Below are 8,664 nucleotides of genomic sequence, written 5' to 3'. Positions count from 1 at the left end.
GACCAGGAAACTGTTACTTAAGTTCTCAAGGGTCTAGGGTCCAGAAGATAGTGACCTATTTCAATTTAAGGAGAAAGACTAAATGTTATGCAAGGTGAAGGAAAATCTGACTTGTCTCAACAACCTGCCAGTAACAGAATGAATAAATATCACTTTTCACACACTGCTCATCTCATGTGAGAAACTTTTCAAACCTTGAAACAATCATTCGAATTCCATAGTAAAATGCAAAAGAAGACAAAATATATCAGGTTTAGGAAATACACAGACTAATTCAGATATTCTTAAATGACGCAAATGTAATTTAAGTATAGTCAAACATGTAAACTGTAAACATTGGAGAGAACAGTCCAGTGAGTCAAAATGTGACACCTAGGTAAAAGTAAATAAATCAGTATTTTAGTGAAAACCAGCCCAATAATAAATAATAATAGCATCCTGTAGATGTGAGCTCTGGTCAGCCAGGAGAGCCATGTGGATTATGGGCTATTTTCTTATATTCACATTCATATGTCCAGTCCCTAATGGGGTCATTCAGGCTCCTAGGAAATTAATGAGCATAGTGAGATGGGAAGTATGGGGAGAGGAAGGACTCTTTTTGACCATATAACAGAAATTTTCTTTGCAAACCTTTCAGATTTTGGAAGATTAACACTTCCATATTCTAACCAACTTAAATAGAACTAAACAATGTAAGAACTATGAAGTAATTCTCTCTTTATTCCTTGAGTGATTAAGGGACATACACCTAAGGCACTATGGATTTCTACAATCAGAGAGTTTGGGAAGACAGCCACAGAGCTGATCAAAGGGTGGAAAAAAATAATACCTGTGAGGAAGATGGAACATTCTAGGTTTTCTAGATGAAATGAGCTTAAAGAAAAGTTTGAAGGATTTAAGTCTGCTCTAAGGAAGATTCTGACACCATGGGTTGTTAAATAATAAGGTGGTTTGCTGAGACTGCAGAAACTAGTCCTGAGAATCCTTAAAAACAGGAAGGATTCAGACCAACTGCTCAGAAACACTGAATATGGGCTTTATTCAACTAAAACTCTCCAAGACCCTGCTAACTCTGTGATTTAATTGTAAATGCCAATATAACAGTATATTCCATCTTACACTTTTGACTCAGTGCTAAACAGTTGCAGGGGGATTGCAATGACCTACTTTTTACAGTGCATGAAAGCATGTGACGAAATAGTTTGTCATAATCAGGAGTCCTAGTGATATCTCTGGTACCTGCACTTTCTGATTTCAGATTTCTCATGCAAATCATACATAGTCTTTAATCACAGGTTTTTATAATATATTGCAGTTTTTGAATAATTCATGCTAATGAAGAATTAAAAACCAATGAAAAGTACCAAAAAATAAAAATCAGACAAATTCAGTTTTCCCTCTTTAAACTATACATTAAGGTACTGGTTTTTCACATTAAACTGGAAAAAAATGTTCTTCAAGTTTAGACCTTTAGTCGCTTACTAATAATTCAAAACTTTAAAAGGTAAATCATGACATTTTTGGAAAAACATTTGAATCCTAAAAAATTCATCTATGGTATATACTAAGAATGAACTAATATACTGAAGCCATAGATTCTGATTAAAATCATTTAACAAAAAATACTAAAACAAATAGTAAACTAAATTGAATAGTTTACTAAGTAGCAGTCCCTCCAATTTGCATATCAATCCATCTATACATAGTACAAAAAAACTAATTTATATTTTCACAAAGAACTCTTTGGCTTTTCTTAAAGTACCTGCATAGTGAAACATTGTATTTCACCATATGGGCATCCAACACTTTTCCTTTGGCTAGAACTCTGATGCAAAAATCTTTAAAGAGTTTATTTTCTTATAAAGTAAGTACAGCATGATTAAACTAATCCCAATTGATGACTTCACAAAGCACGGATATAAAGTGCCACTCAAACTTTCTATACTGCCCAAATCAGCAGATTCATAACTTGACACAGCACTCAAGAGCTACTTTCACAAGCCCACACTTTACTGAATCAGTAAATAGTTGCATCCTAAACACTATAGATACTAATGACTATGTTGAAAATACACATGTAAATCCACACCCCTCATGTGCAAGTCTCTCAACAAACTGCATAAACAGACACAATATACTTATGAGCAAGGTAGATACCCATCTCCCCCGCATTATGCCAGGACAGCATTTCTTTCTATTTATATTAATTCTGATGGTGGTACGCGTGTGTGTCTGCGCGCGCGTGTGTGCAGGTTACCGGAGAGGGAGATCCATTCTTGCAGAGGGGCCCTCTGAAGACTCCTTTAATGCCCCGGTAGTGCCCATTGCTGAGATGTCTCGAACTGATGACCAGGTAACAAGCCATGTGGGTTCCGGGCGGGAGGTGTAGAGTCTCAACTCCTCACCAGGCGACCAGCCTCGGAAATGCGGGCTGGTTTCTCAGCAGCAACAGTGATTGCCACCTCCCGAGATGAAGCGGCCAGCAGTAAGCAAGGGACGCTGCAGCCGCGCGTCCCGGCTCCTTGCCCCGCGCGGGGCTCCTGCTGTCGGCAGCAGCTGCTCTGACGGCGGCGGTGGCGGCAGCGGCAGCCACAGAGCACTTAGGGAACCCGGCGAGCCAGTCCACATACTGCTCTGGCCAGGTGGCTGCTCAACCGCCGATCGACGATGATATTTTTTAAGGACAACTTCCTGGATCCGCTAGGTGACCAGCAACTCCTCCTCCCTTTCCCTCCCGCCCCCACCTTCGCACTCAGTGCGCGCTCAGGGGATGCTCAGGCACGGGTCCCCACGGTCTGGCCCGGGCGTCTGCGGCCGGGCTGTGTCTGCGGTGCCGCGAATCAGCAGCAGCGGCAGCCTTCGCAGGGAGAGTGGCGGGGAGTCCTCGGAGCGCCAGATCGCTGCCCCCGCTGCAGTGGCGGGAAGGGGGCGGGGAGGGACGGGCGGGCTGGGGTGAGAACTGGGAGTTGGGGACGCGGAGACTTGTGAGTGGGGGCTGTCAACGCGACGGCTAGGAGCCACCTGGGAGGCGAGGGGCTCGCCAGTGTCTCGGCGTGGCGGTGACAGCTGCGGCGGCGTCAGGAGGCTCTCCCGGGTGCGGGAGGCGCCGCTCCATCATCCCGCCATCAGCAGCCCTGAACCCCGTCCCTCTCAGCCCTGTGTCTCTGGGCCAACTTTGTGTTGTACTGGGGGCGGGGTCCTGCCGGGGGGCGGGGGTGTGCACAGTGGAGGAGTTGAGCGGGAGGAGAGCATTTTCTTTACTCTTTCCCTGCCTGCTCGCCTTCAGCATTTCTTCCGCGCTCCGGCTGACGGCTGCGCTGGCCAAACCAACAGCTCCCCACCCGGCTGTAGGGATGTGCTGTGCAGCCCCAAATAGGGCAAACAGATTAGAGGCTCTGTAGCAGGCAATGGATGGAGGAGGAAGTAAGTTTTAGATAGAAAACTTGTATAAGGAATAGAAACGAAACACACATAGGTGTGTCTCCATTTATTTGTCTTCAGAGTTATAAGCATGCACTTACAAGTCTTTCTTGTTTCCTTAAAGAGGCAGATATTTTTGCTCTTTATAGGACGTTTGTTTCTTCACAAGTTTGAACACTCACCTTTAAAAAGTGTTTTTTGTTTGTTTGTTTGTTTGTTTTTGCTTTTTATTTTGTTTTGTTTTGTTTTAATGGACGTTGTATCGTTTAGGGCAAATAAAGTCACCAGGGAGGAAGCCGCACTGAGAATTAAAGACTCGTGCAGAAATGAGCTCTGGAAGAAGGAGGGTCTTGCAGAGTCAGGTATCAGTACGCCCTCTCCCCCACCCGCTAGCTGATTTTCCTAGATGATATCTCTCATCCTTTTCAGATCTGTATTGGGAGAAAAGGAAAGGTCATCCCTTTCCCCTCTTCTGCCTTAGCACTGGAATTAATCGCAAGATTAAGGCTAACGTACCCAGGCCTCGCCCCAGTTTTCTCCTCTTCTAACATAATCCCCATCTGCATCCTGGATAACATTGAAGACCGCTTACAAATGACAAAAACCGGTAAAAAAGAAAGCAGGAAATTAAAATTCTCCTATTCTGGTAACTCATAAAACTCTTAAAAATTGTCCCATGAATATAACTTCTGTAACTGTCCAATAAAGGCTTGATTTTTGTTTATATTATTGCAATATCCTTAATATTTTATTAACAAACACATAAATGTATTTCTCATTTTAAAGGTTTCATATAATATCTTTCAAGCGTTTTAAAAGTGTTTACATACTAGAAAGTGACTTATTATATGAGGTGAAAATACCAATTTCTTTCAAACTTCAAGTTGAAAATTACTGATAATGAGGTATTGCCATGTAAATCTTGCAGGAATTAATTATTTTGTAACTATCTTGTTGGAAAGAACTTTTGAAATTTTAAAAAAATTTGCAGAAACAATAGATACAATATAAACACTTTTCCTTTTCTACTAAGATGTGTTTACTTAATAATGATGTATTTATTTGATGTAGAGTTGCAAAATGTTTCCATAAAGCTGAAAGTGAGTAATGTTGCTCATACATATACTTTCAGATATATTCTATGCAAAGAAAATGTGTTCATATAGAGTGAAATTTCAAAATTAGGTGAAATCTTTGCCAAAAAAAAAAAAGCGGAGATTTTAAAAGGAGATCGTGTGTCTCAGTCTATAATTACAATCTCACTTTTCATAAATGTAAGTAGCAAACAGTATTCAGGACCTAAATGTAAACATTCGTGAATGAATAGAAAAAAATGAATGATGTCACATGCTGTGAATAACAATTGCAAGGATGCTTTGTCTTCTTCATTAAGTAAATATGATTCCTAATAATGCTTGATTATTTTGAAGGATTAGGTATGCTTTTCTAAAATGAAAGGATTGACTTAAGTAATGAAAAAGTATATAATTCAAATATACCATCCTATTATTATTTTTTTATTCAAAGTATCCATTAGCTATCCTGACAATCTTGTTCATTTAATTATTATGTGCATTTGAGTTTTCCCATAGGAAACAAAGTAATCTAATCCCTTTTTTTAGTAATGTTTCAAAGACTGGAGTCATTTTTCTAAATTCTTTAAAAAATTATAATTTCTTAAAAATTATTTACTTTTTGAGGTCCTTCTTTGTTAGAAATGAATGATACCAATTCTGTTAATTTGCCATGTTTTTTAAATCAATTAGGGTGAACTTCCCTGGTGTCTCAGCAGTAAAGAATCCACCTGCAATGCAGGTCTAAAGGTTCGATCCCTGGGTCAGGAAGATCCCCTGGAGGAGGAAATGGCAATACACTCCAGTATATTTGCCTAGGAAATCTCACGGACAGAGAAACCTGGAGGGCTACAGGCCATAGGGGTCACAAGAGTCATAAACTCATAGACTCTTAGCTTTCTAATTTTTTTTGCCACCCATCTTAAAATATTTAGGCCAAAAACAAAAAACTGACACAATTGTTATTCTCAGCCAATTTTAATAATAGTCTTTAAAACAAACAAAGGAACAGTTCCCTGTTCCTTGCCAGATTGTGACTGATATTTATTAGTGTGATGTCATCATATGCAACAATTCTCCATCACTCCTGGCCTCTATTTTAAATGTGTTTTGCCCATTCTAAACAACAGAAATGTGTGCTTTTATTTGCAGAGTTGCTATAAATACAAAGTTGACAAGTTGTGTTGACTTATCAAAGGAGATTCCTTCCAACTTCAGTAATTAAAAATTTTCAGAAAAGGTGAAAGAAAAGGAAAACACTTTAAGGCTATATTAAATGAATTTTAGGTACACGTCAAATCCTCTTACAACAAGTGTGAAAAGCAAACATCATGCACAGTTTTACAAGCCCCTTTTATTAAAAAGCAATATCTGATCTGATGAATTCTCATTCTAAGGAAGGGGATATGAATGGCCAAATAGATTTCAGCCTATAACCAAATGATATTTCACATGATTCCAGGTTCATGGCTGTGTCATAGATGATTGATATCATAAGAAACCCACTCTTTATCAACACATCCCAAATTGCTCCCCTTATCTCCATATCCACAGCCCCCACCTTAGCCCAAACCACCATTACTTTTTGCTTGAATCATTGCATTATTTTCTTAGCTAACCTCCTGCTTTTGATGTTGCCTCCATATAAAATTTATTGTTTGTATCTCACAGCCAGAGTGATATTTTTAAAACATAGAGCATATCTTAATCCATCCCTATTAAATCATCTGATTGTTTCATATCATCAGGTTTATAGAAAAACTGAGCGGAAAGTATAGAGGGTGCATATTTTTTCTCCTCCTTCCCCACACAGTTTTCCCTTTATTAATGTCTTGCTTTTGTGTGGTACATTTGTTACAATTGATGAGTCAGTATTAATACATATTATTAACTAAAGGCCATAGTTTACATTAGGGTTCTTTCTTGGTGTTGTATATTCTACGAGTTTTGAAAAAATATATAATGACATGTATCTATCATTATAGTTGCACACAGAATAGTTTTAGTGCTCTAAAAATTATCTATGTTCCACCTATTCATCTCTCCTCCAATTCCTCTGAATCCCTATCAAACAATAATCTTTTCACTGTGTCCTTTTTTATGTCATTTCAAGAATGTCATATATTTGGATTATATAGTATAATGTTTTTTCAGATTGGCTTCTGTCATTTAGCAATACGCATTTTAAACTTCCTTCTAGACTCTCAGTGGCTTGATACCACATTCATTTTTATTGCTGGAAGAGTTTTATTGTATTCCATTACATGGAATTGTGCCCCCCATAACCCACCCCCCAATGTTGAAGTCCTAACTCCTTTTTAAACGTGATGTTATTTGGAAATAAATTTTTTGAAGATGACAAAGTTAAGATGAGGTCATTAGGGTGAGCCTTAATCCAGTATGGTTTGTTTTCCTTTAGTTTCTAAGTTGTGTCTGACTCTGTGATCCTATGGACTTCAGCAAGTCAGGCTCCCCTGTCCTTCACTATTTCATGGAGTTTGCTCAAATTCATGTCCATTAAGTCTATGATGCTATCTAACCATCTCATCCTCTACTATCCCCTTTTTCTTTGCCTTCAATCTTTTCCAGCATCAGAATCTTTTCCAGTGAGTCAGCTTTTCACATCAGGTGGCCCAAGTATTGGAGCTTCAGTTTCAGCATCAATCCTTCAAATGAATATTCAGGGTTGATTTCCTTTAGGATTGACTGATTTGATCTCCTTGTAGTCCAAAGGACTTTCAAGAGTATTCACCAGCAGCACAGTTTGAAAGCATCGAATCTTCTGCACTCAGCCTTCTTTATGGTCCAACTCTCACATCCATACTACTGGAAAAACCATAGCTTTGACTAGATGGACCTTTGTCAGCAAAGTGATGTCTTTGCTTTTTAATATACTGTCTAGGTTTCTTATAGCTTTTCTTCCAAGGAGCACGTGTCTTTTAATTTCATGGCTGTAATCACCATCAGTAGTGATTTTGGAGTCCAAGAAAGTAAAATATGTCATTGTTTCTACTTTTTCCCCTTCTATTTGCCATGAAGTGATGGGACAGGATGCCATGATTTTAGTTTTTTGAATGTTGAGTTTCAGGCCAGCTTTTTCACTCTCCTCTTTCACCTTCATCAAGAGGCTCTTTAGTTTTTTCAGTTTCTGCCATTAGAGTGGTGTCATCTGCATATCTGAGGTAGTTGATATTTTTCCCAATGATCTTGATTCCAAATTGTGATTTATCCAACCTGGCATTTTGCATGATGTCTCTGCATATAAGTTAAATAAACAGGGTGATGATAAAAGCCTTGACATACTCCTTTCCCAATTTTGAACCAGTCAGTTGTTCCATCTCCAGTTCTAACTGTTGCTTCTTGACCCACATAAAGGTTTCTCAGGAGACAGCAAAGGTGGTCTGGTACTTCTATCTCTTCAAGAATTTTCCACAATTTGTTGTGATCCACACAGTCAAAAGCTTTAGTGGAGTGAGTGAAGCAGAAGTATATGTTTTTCTGGAATTCTCTTGCTTTCTTTATGATCCAATGGATGTTGGCAAGTTGATCTCTGGTTCTCCTATCTCTAAGAATTTTCCACAATTTGTTGTGATCCACACAGTCAAAGGCTTTAGTGTAGTCAGTGAAGCAGAAGTAGATGTTTTTCTGGAATGCTCTTGCTTTCTTTATGATCTAACAGATGTTGGCAATTTGATCTCTGGTTTCTCTGCCTTTTCTAAACCCAACTTGTTTGTACATCTGGAAGTTTTCAGTTCACATACTGCTGAAGCCTCACTTGAAGAATTTTGAGCATAACCAAGCTAGCATGTGACATTAGTGCAATTATATGCTCCTTTAAACATTCTTTGGCATTGCCCATCCTTGGGAATGGAATTGAAAACTGACCTTTTCCAGTCCTGTGGCCACTGCTGAGTTTTCCAAATTTGTTGACATGCAGCAAATTTAAAGTTAAAGAGAAGCACTTTTAACAGGATCACTTTTAAGATTTTAAACTGCTCAGCTGGAATTCTATCACCTCCAGGAGCTTTGCTCATAATAATGGTTCCTAAGGCCCACTTTACTTCACACTCCAGGATGCCCAAATCTAGGTGAGTGGCCACACCATCCTGGTTATCTGGATCATCTTAATGATGCCCTTTCTGTATATTAGTTCTGTGTATTCTTGTCACCT

At 39.0% G+C, this 8,664-nt stretch overlaps 1 long non-coding RNA gene across 1 annotated transcript; it reads left to right on the top strand.

Moving 5' to 3' along the window:
- Positions 1–2,369: 2,369 nt before the first annotated feature.
- On the top strand, positions 2,370–4,126 carry LOC123334764. The gene is made up of 3 exons (XR_006552881.2): positions 2,370–2,704; positions 3,691–3,782; positions 3,902–4,126. It is a non-coding gene; the product is annotated as an uncharacterized LOC123334764 (long non-coding RNA).
- Positions 4,127–8,664: the final 4,538 nt, after the last annotated feature.

Source organism: Bubalus bubalis, chromosome 8, assembly GCF_019923935.1.
Source record: "Bubalus bubalis isolate 160015118507 breed Murrah chromosome 8, NDDB_SH_1, whole genome shotgun sequence".
Classification (NCBI taxonomy): Eukaryota; Metazoa; Chordata; class Mammalia; order Artiodactyla; family Bovidae; genus Bubalus; species Bubalus bubalis.
The sequence above is the reverse complement of the archived record's forward strand: the minus strand, read 5'-3'. Positions and strand labels throughout refer to the sequence as shown.